Genomic DNA, 16,357 nt, shown 5'->3' on the forward strand with positions numbered 1-16,357 from the left:
AAATAAAATAAAATAAAATAAAATAAAATAAAATAAAATAAAATAAATAAAATACTGCATCACTGTTCTATCCCCACTGCCCCAGTCAAGTTTTGACTGCAAATACAGATTTTTTTTCATGGCTGCAGTTCTGAACTCAGTTACTCTAATCTCTGTTTTCCAGCACACACTTAAGCCTAAACACATGAGCTACACCACTAAAGTCAATGGCACAGCTCCCGTGCCAAGATGTTAAGCATGTGTTCAAGTGTCTCACTGTGTCTGTCCAAAGAGCTTGGACAGAAAATAATCCCAAATTGTTTTCTTTCTCTGTGAATGTGGTAGGAGTCCATTAAAACCAGCAGTCAATGGAATGGTGTCAGTAAATTAACATTTAAGCATCTTATACCATATTGCAGTCTGGACACAGCTTAGGGTTGTGTAGAGTTCTTCATCTATCTTTTTTATCAGAGAAAAATTTGTCAGTGAAAATAAAATCTAAAAAAGAAAAAAGAAAAAAGAAAAGAAAAACACTAGAATTTTTGCCATAAGTTTCTGCTTCCCACAGGATATTTGAGCTTTTGACAAAAATGTGAACCCCTGAAAACCTAATAATTTGGCTGCACTGAAAAGTATACAGATTATGGTTAAAACAGCTTCTAATTTGCTGATGAAAAGACAAAACTTTGTGCAGAACTAAATCCCAGCCATTCAGCTATTGAGCTGAACACATTTCCTTGGGCAACACATGATGATCAGATTTGTATTGGAAAAGCACAGTTCCTTTCACTTCAAACGACCCGGTTTTAACCAGAGTTTTGCAAACCTCTGATTTATACTTAGCATTTGAAATGTTAGTTATTTAATTGTGCGTATGCATATTGTGCATACATAAATTTCCCCGTTATTTTGATATGTCAAGGGCCCTCCACGATGCCCAAGAGCTGCCAGGGCACTCGAGCATTTATGGCCTGTGATTCAGAGCGGGTCTGAAGGTCATTAGGGGCCGGGTGAGGACGCAGCTCACATGACAGCCAGTTTTCCGTGATTGATTGTTGTGCTGTAAAATATTATGAAACCTCAGCATTAACTCTTTGTCTCCACACATTGCCTACGAGCACTGGTGAAAGCCATCAGCCATGGCAGGGCACGGGCCCAGGCAGTGCTTGTCTCTCCAGCTTCTCCAAATGGTTTTCTAAGAAATGTCACAACACTGCCAAAAGGTTGGGAAAGGGTCACCAAGGCTGACAGATAACGATTTTTGAAAGCAAACAAAACCCATGAGCTGAAGAAGTGCTTTTGCTCTTAAAAAAAGTCCGCATGCACCTCCACAGCCATGCAATAAAAGAGGTCATTGAACTGTGCTGTGCTAGGTGATGGTACCTTGCCTGGTCCACGGGTAACGTCGATCCATGACCACCTCCTTCCTCCTGCAGCTGCTCACAGAAGAGGTGCAGCAGCAGTCACCCCATGCTGGCTGCACGCCACTGTCTGGCTTTGGATAAAGTCATAATTTTGTCAGGACAGATAAATTAGTTCCCTCTAGATAGAATTGACAGAGTCTTGACCCAGTGGTACCCATGTGCTGCCTGCTGCCAAGGACTGCCCACTTACCATGCACCAAACTCACAGCCTACATCATCACCCTTTCTTCCAAAATCCCACAACCTCAGCCTATAGCTGACAGGCATCCATAAAACACCCAGCATGCAGGTATCTCCCAGCGCTCAGCACAGGTCGGAGAGGGGAATTTGCTTCCACATCCCACCACGTAGCTAGCTGTAGTGCACCCAGCAGTAAGACCACATGCATGTGATGTGTTACACACATGTATTCTCGCCATATGACCAGAAGTGCACTGTAATATGATCAAGGGCGTATGGTTTTTGGTGACTCAATAAATACAGCCGTTTGTATGGCCAAGAAGAGGAAGAAGGGGGAAAGAAAGCTCTGGCATAAGTCGCAAGTACTTCCAAAAGAGATCGCCCTGCTTGCCTGCTCTCACATCTGTCCCATAATAGAGAAATAGGCAACTCCACAACTCCTGCACTGAAGCAAAAACTGCAGGTCAAGAGCTTTTTTCTCTTACACAGCACTGATCCCTTAATTCTTACTATAATGCCTTGTCACCAGTCCCTGCCATACACCTACTGAGCAGCAACCTAACCCTTCCCTAGTCTCACTGCAAGTTGCTCTCCACCATCAGGCATAGCACAGGAAGAATGAGTGGAATTACCCCAAAAATAAGACAATTTGTTAATAAAGGCAACAGAATCAAATCTTTAATATAGATCCCACAGATGGCATCTCATGAGCTCAATTCTGAGTTTTGCAGATGGTATAAAATGTCTTTTCACCCCCACATTTGTTTACCCAGTGATGTCATTCACATTATCACAAAGACCAGGCTGAGAGTCTTCAAAGGAAAGGGTTTGTTTAAACAAAAAGAGATCTCTTCTTGTCTGATTCTTTTAGACAATGATTGACAGTTTTGATTTCTGCTTAAAGTGGAACTTCAAATCAGGAAGAAAAGATTACAGAAAACAAACCCCAAACAGTCTGATTCTTAAAAGTATTCTTTTTAATTATGTTTCTGGTATATTTTATTAAGGAAAAATAAGCTTTTCACTTTTACTGAAACCTAGTATAGAGTCATTTATTTTCTGTATACCAGTAAAACCAATCAGATGAAAAAATATTTTCTGCCAGAGATAGAAAGCAAATTCAGTTCACCAAGAAAAGCTTGTTTCCCCAGGCTTTGAGCCTTTTATAAGTTATATGCAACCTTCCATCTCCAATTATTATAGACATAAATTACAAGGTGCGCTAAAATACTTAGTCCTTTTTTTAGAGCAAAATGCTGGGTTTAGTTCTCCTGGTTGCTGCTGAAGAATAAATTGTATCATTATAGCCTTCTTCTGGGTCTTGTTATTCTGACTTTTTGACTCTTGTGAGCTGCAGTCTATACAATGCACAACTGTATTTGTTCACAAGGAATGCTTTGGTTCTTTTTGACTTTTTCCTTTCCACTTCCTAATGGTTTACATGTAGAAGCAGAACTTTTGAAAAATTACCTAACACATACTATGTTTAATGAGTACATTTAAACATACTTTAGCTACAAATCTTATCAGCTGATTACTTAACCTTTGTGGATAGGCTAAATATTTTCTTCGACGCTTAAATAAATATGATACATGGTTCCCGTGGAAAGCCTAATGAGAAGGAAGTTGTTTTTAAACTTAAGTCAAGAGTTTTCATTTAATTTATTTTACCAGTATTTTTTTTCCAAGTGATCAAAGAAAGCAGTTTGCATGGCAAGCCTAAATTGCCAAAAGACAAATTAAGTACTAAAATACTAATTCTGGTATACTGTATTTGGGGGATGGGATCTGCGTGCCATCTGGAAGGACAGTCAAGAACTTGCTCTACACTATGAAGCACGCGATATGAGGTATAAAGTCAAAATCCTGCCACCTTTAAATCAAGGTGGATTTAAATAATTAAAATCAAGGTGTGTGCATTTCTTTCAGATTTCAGTTATAATAAGACACATGTGAAATCCACTGCAGTTGTCCTGGCTCTGCTTTATGCCTAGTGAAGTATACAAAGCCTTACTCCAGAGCACCAGCCTCCATGCATCAGCCTGAGTACCTAGGGTTGGACAAGAGTCTGTCAGGGTGATTTAAGAATCTCATGTGTGCGTGCGGTCACACCACAGAGAAGGGCTGGAGCATTTTGCAACACGTCAGATGCAGTGTGGGGCCACAGCATCCCCCCTGGTCCCATGCCCCAGGCTGGAGCAGGGCACTGGTGCTCCACAGACACAGGAGAGGCAGGTGCTGCAAGGTGAGGGGTGCTTCAGCGTATCTCCTGCTCCACACGTGAGACGTCAGACACCACCACACATACCCACACAGTGCAACGTGACACTTGCAGCAGTGGGTGGCCCGAGCTGGGCTGGGTGGGCACAGCAGGAGGCTCTTTTGAGGCACATGTCCTTTGATGGGGATCCCTAGCCCTGCTCCGTGGTGCAGCTCCATCTGAAGCCAGTCTGCAACATTTCCTGACTCTCTGAGCCCAGCAAAGTGCTGGCTGCCACTGGAGGAGTGTGACCATGTGCTGCAGCCTTTTGGGTCAAATTGTCAAGACAACAGGTCCACAAAACCAGAAACCACGTGTAACCAAGCACAAAGCAGTGCAACAGAGAGCTATCTGGAAAGGAGTTCTACCTCCCTTTCCCAAACAGGCTCTTGCTATCAAAACCATCCAAGTGACAGACCTTCCTTTCTTCCTGAAACCGAGGCATGGAACACACACAGAACACGGCCAGTGCTTCACAGGAAGAATGCAGGAGAGAGCTTGGGCTTTATTCTGGGTCAGAATGAAGGGGAATGTGAAAAAGCGCTGACGTCATGAATGAAAGAAGTTGAATAGGTCAAGAAGCAGAGATGTGAGCTTAAGGAAATGGCAAGGCACACAAGAGAAGATAAGGGAGGTTGTACAAATAAATAAGCACACAGAAATGAGAGTGCTGTGAACAAAGGCTTACTCCAGAGCTCTGGTTCACAGCCCCCTTTCAGCCTGAGAGCCCCTTGAAGGCTTCAGAGGAGGGGTGGACCCTTATAGGAATTACACATACGGACATCATTGTATAGCACCCGCAAGCTTGTTTTCCTTTGTTGCCTTCTGCAGATTGTGCAGCAGTGGCCTGCAGGCATCTGCACACTCTCCCTGTGTGTGCAGATCCTTGCCTGGAAAGAGCCCGACTTTTGTAATTAAAAATGAAAAGAAGCAAAACAGCAAAGGGGAAAATAAATAGTACAAGCGAGCCTGGCTTAGCACGCCTTTCGTACCCTGGTCTGTTTGGAGAAGAGAAAACAGAGAGGGAACTGAAGCAGTATTAGCTCAGTTGTTACTGGCAGCTCATGTCATCTCAGCTCAGAAACTGAAAATTAATGACTGTACTTACATAGTTTTAATTACTGTTCTTAACTCCTGAGAGTAAACTTCATCTACCCACAGGGAATCTTCTCTTCACTGTTGGAGATAGGTGTTAGAGGCAAGTAATAATCATGAAAGAGGTTTGTATCTTTTCCACTGTGGTTGCATTAATTTGCAGTGACATTTGTTAAATCATGTATTTAGAACCACAATAATTTTTACATCCTGTGTGCCAGAAGCAGATACATATATCACACCTGACACTAGGATGAGAGTGCATGCAAACGTATCCCGGCCGGCACCAAATCCACATAGTCACCGTGCTTTATCATCACATTGAGCTTGAGCTCCATGGAGAGGAAGTGATTTACCAACCAATTCATGTTTATTTAGACTGGCCAACAGAAAGATGTGGCAGCAGAAAAGTCAGCACCAGCTCTACAAATACACCAGTGCCAGGCTGTGTTTGTGAACAGCTGGGCTGTATGTGCGACACCACATCTCCCACTCCTTGCATTAGCTGATGCCTGTACCATGGACAGTCTGAGAGAAAATACAGGCACAACTGTTAAATTTACACTATCTGAATTAGAAAGTGTAATGAGGCACAGAAGTGGGTTTAGTGGGATTAGTGGGTTGTATCCTGGGCCTCGCTTCACTAGTTCTTGATGTTCACCCACAAGACAGAAGGCTCTTAATGTACCCCTGGGAAGACAAACACTCCGTGGTGATTGGCTTCAATTTTTTAATATTTTTCCTCAGATTTTAATAGGGCTGATGACAGTGAACATGAACTGAGCTGTAAACACAGCACTGCAAGTGGAAAGAAGCCATGCAAATGGAAATTACCACCTCCAAGCTAGAAACAAGAGCTGGGAGGCTGAGACCTTTTTGCAACAGACACAGTGACCAGGCTGCCTCTAGACAGAGCTAAAAGCAGTACAAAATGGAAATGCAGGGCCAGTGACAAGCCATTGTACATTCACAGGGACAGTTTTTGCTCAGTGATGTGCAATCTCTTAAGCCAGGTAATGCACAGTAGCAAAACAACTGTCTGGATTTTAAAAGGATGAGCTGGGTGCAGAAGTGAACCAGGAGAGCATTGTCCTATCTTAATGCTACCTACAAGACTACAACACATTCCCAAAGTTGGGAGGGGGGGGTATTTTTCACAGAAACGTACTTAGCAGGTGAGTTGTCAAGCTGGAAACAATAAAAATAATTCTGCAATTCACTTGCGGGCTCCATAGAAGCAATGCTTCATCTTTGTGGCAATCAGCATTGTGGCCTTAGTAATGCTGGTGTGGGACCTGGGCAGCAGCCTTTTACTGCTGCTAGTTTGACACAACCTGGGTTGAAAAGCTGTCCCCTTGAAGGCTACAAAAAAAAAAGATTATGTGTGATATAAATGTCTTCTGGGCTCTACAGAGTAAATCACTGGCTTAGAACTATATCGAGAAAAGGAGAAACAAAAAACATAGAAACAAACCAAAACTGGAACAAAATGCAACATACCTCTAACAAAGGCAGCTTCTGCCTGTCTACCAGAATACTCTTATCTTGATTTACAGACAAAGGAGGTATGGGAAGATGTCATTTATCTGGACTAGAACAAAGCATTTGATACCCTGCCAGATGGAAACTATTAGTTCAAGTAGAGAAAGTGGGGATTAAGATAAGAATTGCAAAGTAGTCAAGGAATTGGCTAAAAGGGAGGTGCCAATGGGTTAAGCTGAAAGGAGGAAAATCACTAGCAGTTTTGCAAGAGTCAGCATCAATCCTATGTATTTATTCAACAATTATGGCACAAAAGAGTGTCTAGTGAAACCTTCTGACGATTGGGCATTGAGAAGCCTTGCCCATACAGAGAAGCAGCAAAATTTTACATAAGAGGCCAATGGTCTTGAGAAATGATAGACATGGGGGGAAATGCCATTAAATAAGATAAAAAACTGTGCACTTAAGAATTACTAAGAAGGAGCTTATGCCAACTGTGTATGTGACTACAAGCCAGCAGTGCGGCCTAACCACTGGAAAAGGTAAATGTCACCTAGAATGAAGTAAAGCATTTCCACTACAGTAAGGAAAGTATTACTGAAATCAATAAATGCCACGCACTTGCAGGACCTCATCAAGTTTTTGACCATGCCCTGTTTTGATCACCAAGGGTACGCATATACTACTGAAAGAAAACACACTGGGGACTGCTGTCTGGCTTGGAGGTCAAGCAGCATGGCACAGAATATGTCTGTAAGACCACCAGAGTCAAGCACAAATTACATTTTAAGAATGGTCTTTGGCCTTCGCTAGCTCCAAAACCAAGCCCAAGTATTACCTGGGAGAGTGCAAATTAAAAGAGGAAAAAAAAAATCATATTGACAATAAAACAAGTGCAAGTCCCATTGGCCAAATGCTTGTCTCTAGTTAGTCTTCTGGAATGGACCTACACCCATGTGCCCAGGATTTGTGCTAGATTGATGCATGCTGAAGAAGAAGGCTACTCAGATGAGGGATAAACTGGAAAGCATCTTTTAAGAAGAGGTGGGAAGCTCTTGCATCATCTAGCAACACAGAGGCTGAGAAGGTAAATGGCTGGCATAAACAAGAACTAGAGGAGAAATATTTAAACCAAAAGACAAGACTTGCCATGAGTAAATCAAGAATGAAATAACAATCATATTCATTTATCCACCAGAGAAGAGGGCTGGAGCAGCCTTCCAGGGGAGTTAGAAAAAAATAATTTTAAGAAGGAACTTGATAAGTTTTCTGTGGCAGATATCCACAGCAGGCCAAAGGAATATAAAAAAGATGCATGCTGTGCCATGATATATTACAGTCCTGCCCCGTTCCATGGTTTGAACTCTCTTTACCTCCTCTAATCTTCCTCCTTGCACAAAACAAGGCAGCATTTGCAGACCTTGGTAGGTCTCTCAGAGGCTGCTGAGATGAGTGAAGTCAAACAGATCCATACTCATTCCACCCACTTCCAAGTTTGCACCCTTGTCTCCATTCAGTGTCACTTCTTTGCCCAAAACATTGATCATTCTAAGCAGACACACTAGAAAACAGGCCTTAAGAAGGAGATACACAAAAGCTTTATTTGTGTGTTGCTGGTTTTGTTCAGCTAGTCCAATTACACTAAAGAGCAATTAAATCAAAAGGAGGCCTAGGGAAGCTTATCTTCTTCAGGAAGCATAGCACACATTTTTTATGAATCGCTCAATGGTAAAGTCTAAAAACAGACAAAGATAAACAGGAGTGGGGGAAGCTGTACCTAATGGCTCACACATTAATTCCAACTTTGTCTTGTTTCACTCATACAAAGATACAGCTGCATAATCTACTCATCAGCTAAGCTGAGCCTCTCCTTACATTTCCAGAGGTCATAACCATTACTTATTTCCATATCATAATTTAAAGAAGTTGTAAGCCTTTTCTGGGCTGCAACTTGTAGATTATCCCCCACTAAGCTAAGAAGCTGACTCTAGGCTTCCAAGCGATACTCAGACATTTCATGTACGAAAATATATGGAAAAATATAATGGCTACATCCAGACTGAAAGCTATGGTCAAAGGCCTCATGGAGAGCTGGGATGGGAGCTCTTCTCCTGTTCAGTGGCAGGTATGACAACTCAGCAGTTTGCTCTCTCTCTTCAGGCTACTTCTACTGTGGCAATAAACTATGTGCATAAATTCAGTCTGGAGCTGAAACACCTTCAGCTTTTTAAAAAAGTTTCTCTGAACACAGTTTATTCCCTTGGAAAGAAAATGGTTTCAACAACAACAACAACAAAAAGGATTCAACCAAAAAATCCTTTAGCTGCCAGACTTTTTCCATTTACCTATAAAAGCCATCAGGGAAAAAAGTTGCTATTTGACATTTAAATAAGAAGTCTTCCCCTGTGATGCAGTGTGGTAGTTACAAGGGCGTAGTCAGACGTTTGCTAAGTAGGCTGTAGTTATAATTTTTAATTTCCTAGAGGCAACATTCCCCCTCACCCTCCTCAAACCCAAGTCTCCTATATGGAAGTGTCATGGGCTGTTGCCATGCCACCAGCCAGCCACTGATCTTTTTTGAGAACAAACATGTGCTTAATATGAAGATTAAACTGGTAACACCATTTATCCTCGTGCCAGACACTGAGGGTACAGCATCCCCACGCTGCTTTTCAATGACATTAATCTGACCTGGACTGACCACACTCTTCACAACAGCACAGTTTCTCCTTAGCCAGAGCTAGAGCTTGGATGAATTGCACTTTATTCACTATAAAGCCCTGAGTCTCTCTGAAGAGAACTTTCTGAATATTTCCCCTAAGTTTACCAAGTGTTTCCTTGTTCCCAAGCCACTGAAAAGCTGGTGGGGAACAGGGGGTGAGGGAATCCCCACAGCTGCATCCTCCAGGGCTCTGTAGGAATGACTTCTCATCCTCTCCACCCAAAAATGTTACCAGGCTGGAAGGTTTCCCTTAGGTCCAGTGGATTTTGAACCTGTGCCTCACAATGTTAATTGTGGAAGAGGAAAGCACACCTTGATGAGCAGATGCAAGCAAAACAGATAGAATACACCAGCATCGTAAAAGCATCATCTGTAGGAGGCTTCGTGACTGGTCTACGTAATATATCATAGCAACAGCTTTGAGTGGTTGGCACTCAGGACGAAGTCCCTGGGGGGAAGAAACCACCTTTGGAAGGGAGGAAGGACAACAAATCTGATGATTTTCAGTAGCCCTTCTTGTTGTCCCAGCCCTGCTGCCAAGTACACCAACTCCTTGCTATTGAAGAGGAAGCACAAAAGCAGAGTAGGTGCTCCACTCTAAATCCTGCCTTCCCCTCAGCTCCTTTCCTTACCCCTACCCAGCATCCAGTGTGTTTCTCCTCACTGGCACCCAAGCACTGCCTACTCCTGTCTCCACTGACCTTATTCCTTTGTTAGAAGAGCTCCTGGCTTAGGATGTCTCTGTCTCATCAGCATTTTCGTGAACCAGAAACCAGAACCAGGTGGGGCAGGAGGAAAAAGGAAGAGACGACAAGCCAAGTTTCATCATGCTCAGATGCAGTTTCACATCCAGGAAATGTAAGATCCAGGAAATGTAAGATCTTCCAGCCATAGGGCTGACAAAATCACAACAGGAGCCACACACCCTAATGCAGATATTAGATGATGTGTGCCTCCGACCTAACTTAGTATTAGCCTTCCCACAAAACCACAGGGAGTAGGGGGAGTGGAGTTAACACATCTCCTTTTGGTTTTCCTTTAAAAAATGCGAAAACACATCACAGAGTGAGAGGCAATTTGAAATGTGATGGAAAAAAAAAAAAAAAAAAAACTTGTGTATATCCTAGGCCCCACAGAACATCTCCCATGCTAAACCCTGTATGAAGAAGCATTACCCTCCACAGACATCAGTCAGGATCCTGCTGGCAAACTGGACCTGACACAGAAATAGTTGTTCCCAAATCTGACTCTACATGTCTGCACAAGAAATCACGGGTCGCTTCTTCCTGCCGCTGGAGTGGAGAGGGAGAAGAGACTTGTAGCAAAGCCCCGCAGAGAGGAACAATGCACTCGCCTGGCCGCCCTCCATCTCCTAGGCCTCACCGGAGAAGCACGCTTGCTGCCCTCCCCACCAGTCACATGAGGGAAGGGATGATCCGGTTCCCAAGGTCCATCCTCACACACAGTATCAACCCCAGAAGTTATTTATAGTCCCTCAGAAAGTGACGGGTGACATGGATGTGAATGGGAGGGAGATTCAGACCAGATGTCCGCGAGCTCTTTCCAAGCAGGCCCACATCAATGCGCAGCTCACAAGCCGGAGCTGTCTTGTGTCAAACCACTGTGGTTACCCAAGGACCAGAGTGATAGCATCGAGCCGGCAGCAGTGCAGGGGAAGGGATTCTTGTTTGCTAATTGAATAGGAGCCTCAACCAAACGAGAACAATGCGCAGCGCTGAGGCTACAGGGCTGCATTGTGAGAGCCTCTGCAAGAAGGGGGCCGCCGCTGCCAGGCCCATTGTTCAGCCCTATCTCCATCTGCTCCTGAGCCAGAGCTCCTCACCCTTGATGGGGCCAGCCATAAACATCTACCCGTGTAGATCCATCAGCAACCTCCACCCATGGTGGCAAGTCCCAGCCAGGGGTGCTGCTGGGCCCATGTGCTGTTGGAGGTGGAGCGCTCATTCAAGCCGAGGATGTGCTCTTCATGTTTCCAACATCACCAGTGAATCCAAAGTTCTTACCACAGCCTTATTGTTGCTGTTACTATGAGACCAATTCCACAATAACTGCATTTTTCCAGTGCTGGATAGAGCAGATGCATTTTGCCAGCAAGGGATTTTGCTTTTTTTTTCTTTCTTTCTTAAATTGCATGTGTTAAATTTTGTTTAATGGAATTAAAGGAGGTATGTCTTCAGCTGTTGAAGACAGATTAATGTTGCTGACGTCAACAGAGTGCACGTTTTACCAACAGGCATCTGATCAAAGTACCATTAAACCAATCCCAAACTTGAAACCAAGAGACCAGACATTTGCTAACAACAAAAAAGAACAGCAAAAAGTAAAGGACAGAAAAAGCAAGGGAGACAAAGGAGGGGAGAGGAGAATCCCGTAGAAACAGGAGACCCTGGAACCACTTTCTAAAAACAACCAACAAACAATGCTAATCAAACTCCCCTGAAACACATCTCTGTCATTAAGTCTTTCCCCTTCTTCGGTAAATCCTTACCCCTGACCTGTCTCAGCTGGTGAGCACAAGCTCCTTGGGGCTGCCTGGGCTGGCGTGAGGTGGGACACAGGACGAAGAGCCATTGCTCAGCTGCTGGCTCAAGACAATGAAGGACTTCATGCACCATTCAGTTACACAAAGCAAGGATCCTGGAGCCTTTTCTAAAGACCTGGCATTTAGCCCATCTGTCACACAGTTTCAGGATCTATCTGAAAGCCCAGAACTATGGTGAGAGATTCTTCAGATAAAATAGGACATTTAGAAAAATGGCACTGAAAATTCAATAGGAAATGTTGCAGAGGTTTGGAATAGTTCCATCAGCTTCATGGTCTTTTCTACATTCTCATACAGTTCTAAACTGCCTTGTAGCAAGGTTCAAAGGCAGAAAAAACTCCCTAAAAAGGATACTTGATTACTGGGAATCTCACAAAGAAATCTGTACTTTCCCAGCCAGCTTTCAGATAATAAAATCAAAATTCTAGGTTTAGCTAGAAATTTATCTAAATTTATTGCAAGCTATGCCTAATTTGCTTCCTCTTTGAACAAAATCATTTCCTTCCTCCGAGTTGCACTTGTTTGTACTCAGAACTAGGCAGATATGACAGTTTCAGCTGAGTTTTGAAATTAATTCAAAGCTAATGTGAACTTACAAAAAGGCAGATAAACAGAGACTAAAATAATCAAAGAGCTAATGCTCTTTGCAAGGAAACAGTTCCAGATTGCATCCAAAGGCTCCAAGGCTCACCCATCACTGCTGGTTATGCAATCTGGCTTGAAGAAACAGCCAGAGGCTTCGAAGAAGATCGTTTAAATAAAACAGCTGTCTTCTCACAGGTGTTAGTTCTTCTGGTTCATGTTTTGCATTCTCCTTACTAGGTAAGTGTGGATAGGGGGTAAGCAGCAGGAAAGCCCACTGCTGGTAAGTTAGCAAGTCACTCACTTTACCTCTGATACGTGGCTGCTCGTATTTCATTTACATTTCTGCCCTGACTGTCCAGATCCAAGCACTTCCATACTAGATAGTCTCAGTATCTCCTGGAAAACCTAATCCTCCCATGCACCATGCTAGCTCAGGACCCCCATAGTTCCTTGAAGAGACAAGAGCCATGAGGCTGAGTGTGAATTTGGTACCAAAATGTTTCCCTTGTTTGTTTTATGGTTGTTGCCCTTTAGTTTAATTGAGTGCCCCTTGGTCTACTGCAAAGATGCAAAATGGGAGTGAACCAAAGAGGGCTATCAGATGGTCTTCTCAACAGATTCAGCCTGGTCTCCCTTTTCTCTTGTTCTCTTTTTACTTTTCATTTACAAGCAGAAAAGGCGAAAGCTCACTTGTTTTTCTTTCATCCGTTACTCAGGTTTAGAATCTGCACTCGCTGTAACGCTTTATGAAGTGACTATTCCCATATTCCTTTTATTTTCACAATTGCTCTCTCTGAAGTACGTTATACACTCAGAGAATTCAATTACCTTTTTCCTGACTGCCTGTTACAGCAGTTGTAAAGCTAAGTTGTAAACGGTCACCTTCCAGCTACCACATTTCAGCCTGCTTTGGAGGTGTCATGGACCAAGGAAACCATCCAGGCAACTTTTATACTACAGTGGAAACTGAGCCAAAGTGAGCACAAGACAAAGGGTGAGGATCCTTTCCTCTCAGACTTGTCAGATGAGGAAATCTGGCTAAGATGAACAAGCACTATTACATTTGGAAAATCCTGAGAGACTTAGTCCCAGATTTACTGGTGGTTCACTTCAATCGATACCTGATATTTACTGTCTTTTACCTAGCAAATAATTTATGGGTTCTTCCTGTGTATAGACCCATCAGCTCATTACCCAACGTGTAACTCAGTTGTGCTTATCAATCTTTCTTTTCTGGTCCCATTTTTACAGATACTTTCCTTCTTGGAATAACAATTATTAAACCACTTGGTGCCTTTCATGGTTAATTATTGCCTTTCTTTAACATAGTCTGCCTTCAAACTGTAGGCTAGGTCTTGAACACACCTCAGCATCCCCACTCATTTCCTATGACAATAACATTGAAAAGTCCTTGTTACTGAATTATGTAAATCTGTCACATATTTATTTTGAAAAGTTTCATCATCTAGCAGTTGTTAATGACTACTGTGGTAACATTTTCTGCCTTTCTCATCTGCCTTCCTTGTAGCTGAAGAAGGTGACTTTCCTCACTTTTCTTATGTTTCTCACTCTTGAGTTATCAGGCTACTGGACTGAAGTTCCTGTTCTATGACTGAAGCAGGTACAACCATTGTATTAAAGGACTAGCTGCAATGAAATGTGCAAAGTTTGAATGTGCTCTTTGGCCCATATTTCATTATGTAATTTGCCTTACATACCACGTATAGTTTAAAACTAACCTGTGAAGTACTTGTCCCTTTGGAGAAAAAAAAAAAAAAAAAAAAAAAAAAACACTCTTTCAAAAATTCATTAACATTTATAGTTCTTCTCTATTTCAGCTCCAAATCTCACAGTGAAAGAAGCTAATCCTGTCTCACATTATCTCTGTGTGATACAGCACATTCCTTAGTTTAATAAAATAATATTGTTAAGTACTGAGATGGTATGCCTAAGGCTTTGTTCCATTTTAGTCAGATAAAGTGTGTTATACTAACATGCTTAAACCAATAGAGCCTGTTTATGTTTTCAAGCTGTAGAGGAAAAAAATAAAACTTCAGTAGTGCAGAGCACTTTTTTAATGATGGCAGTCATACTACACCTGAAGACACACACAGCACACTCAAAGTAATGCAGAAACTTGTGGTGAATGCAGAAACTTGAGGTGACCCAAGTAATCTCCACTGCACAAATGTTTTCACCCGTGTTGCTTTATGTGATAGTAATGACGGGTCCCTCTCTTACCCCCTGATCATTGTGTAGTCCACAATGAGAAAAGAAGATGCACTCATCAACCCATTATATTGCAAAAGCTACACAGGAAAATAAAAATTGGAATTCCAGCATCTGGAATAACTCTAGATGCTGCTCTAAATTAGTAATATGATGTGCATATATTTGCTTGTCTCTCTTCATCTTTCATGTGCTTAACATCAAGCCTTCTTCTGCAGGAGCTTTATTTATCATACAACCCAAGAGGTAATAAGAAAGGAAAAGAGAAAATAGAAAAATAAAATAAAATAAAAGCGCCCATAGTCTATAGCTTACCTTTACAAAGAGGAATGCTATATAATGGTATGTTATATCCTTCCCAGGAGATAATCCCATGCCAAGGGCAGAGCTAAAGGCTGCAGAACACCACACCCCTATTTTCCTGCAGAACACCCATATGTACTAGTGCTTTTCAAAAGGGGGATTCCTGATAAATGCATTTCTGACCAATGCACTGCTTCTACTTCTTTATAGTAGAATTTCCAAATACTAATTTCTGCTAAAGACTCTCTCAGTAGATACTTCACCTGGTTGTAGGCATTCATTTAGAAGGTGCTTAGCACACTTTTGGGTCACAGCTTCCTTCTGACAATGGATTTTATTCAGTTTTTTCATGGGCTGCCCCTTCAAAACCAATGGAAGAAAAAAAAATATCCATCCACAAAAGACAATGGGTCAGGTCAACACCCCAGGAGAAAATTCAGCTTTCTTTTTCTGGGAGCACTCAGTTCAGAAAGGTGTAATGTACTTCAGAGGCAATTTTGACAGAAGAATAAATCTGGCAGCCACTGCTTGCAGCCCTTCTCCACAGGCAAAGGGATGTCTGCCCTTCAAAGGAGGGAGTTGTTTGTAAGGAACCCTGCTAGCGACACCTAAGATAATGGAGCAGTGCAAACAGGTCTTTCTGCTTCTGGGCTCGATGCCATCTGTTCTTTCAGAGGCTGGGTAGCTGAAGGCAACAGCACTCGAGGGCTCTGCTGCTGCAGGAGGTTCAGGTGGGAATACACCTCAGGGGTGGGAGGGTTTATGCTTAGGGAGAGTGAGTGGAGCTCTCCTTTGAAAAGTGTGAATTCAGCAAACCTGGACTCTTTGTGGCACTGTGCTTTAGTTAATGACTGGCTCCAACCCCAGATTTCTCAGGAAATTTCCACTTGGACCTGGCTCAATGAGATCTTGCCTGCGTGATAATGAAGTGACAACCGGCTGATGCTTCCCTTCTGCTGAGTTTGTAAAGGCCCAGTGATCGACCTGCTGGATTGCCATTTCCACAATATATGTCCCTAAAAGCAGAGCTAGGTGTTACCTAGCCACCATGGTGTTACACCATGCTCTCAGCAGTATGGCTGTGTCTCCTCGGGCAGTATGGCATTCTCACGTCCAGAGCCACAGGCTGCTGGCTCCAGTCACTTCGCTGCCACTCATCAGGATTCCTGCTACATGGGGTATCTGTGCTCCAGAGTTCAAGCACGACTGCCTGCCTCACGTCAAAAAAACTGCTTTGGGGCACCTACAAAAAAAAAAAAAAAAAAAAAAAGAAAGAAAGAAAAAGAAAGAAAGACTAGGTTGTGAGATACCTGAGCAGCTGATTTCAGGCTCTTAAGCTTGAGGAACTTTGTTTTCAGAGTGAGGAAAGCATCTTGGAGCACACTGGGTATGAAGCAAATTCCCTGTAACGGAGTATAAAGCACCCAAGATACAGTGATAACAAGAAAGACAAAAGAATATCTCTTAGCATCTGCTTTTTTAGGATTAAATACCAAAATCCTTAGGAAAAAAAAAAAAAAAAAAAAAAAAAAAAA

The 16,357-nt window shown here is 42.6% G+C and overlaps 1 long non-coding RNA gene across 1 annotated transcript in view; it reads right to left on the bottom strand.

The window, feature by feature from the left end:
- LOC118163261 overlaps positions 1–12,449 on the bottom strand; it is a 15,928-nt gene extending 3,479 nt beyond the window's left edge. The window contains exon 1 of the long non-coding RNA XR_004748951.1: positions 12,397–12,449. This is a non-coding gene — a long non-coding RNA (uncharacterized LOC118163261). The remainder of the gene's footprint in view (positions 1–12,396) is intronic.
- Between the last annotated feature and the right edge of the window lie 3,908 nt (positions 12,450–16,357).

The sequence above is a fragment of the Oxyura jamaicensis genome, chromosome 2, assembly GCF_011077185.1.
Source record: "Oxyura jamaicensis isolate SHBP4307 breed ruddy duck chromosome 2, BPBGC_Ojam_1.0, whole genome shotgun sequence".
In the NCBI taxonomy this organism is placed as follows: Eukaryota; Metazoa; Chordata; class Aves; order Anseriformes; family Anatidae; genus Oxyura; species Oxyura jamaicensis.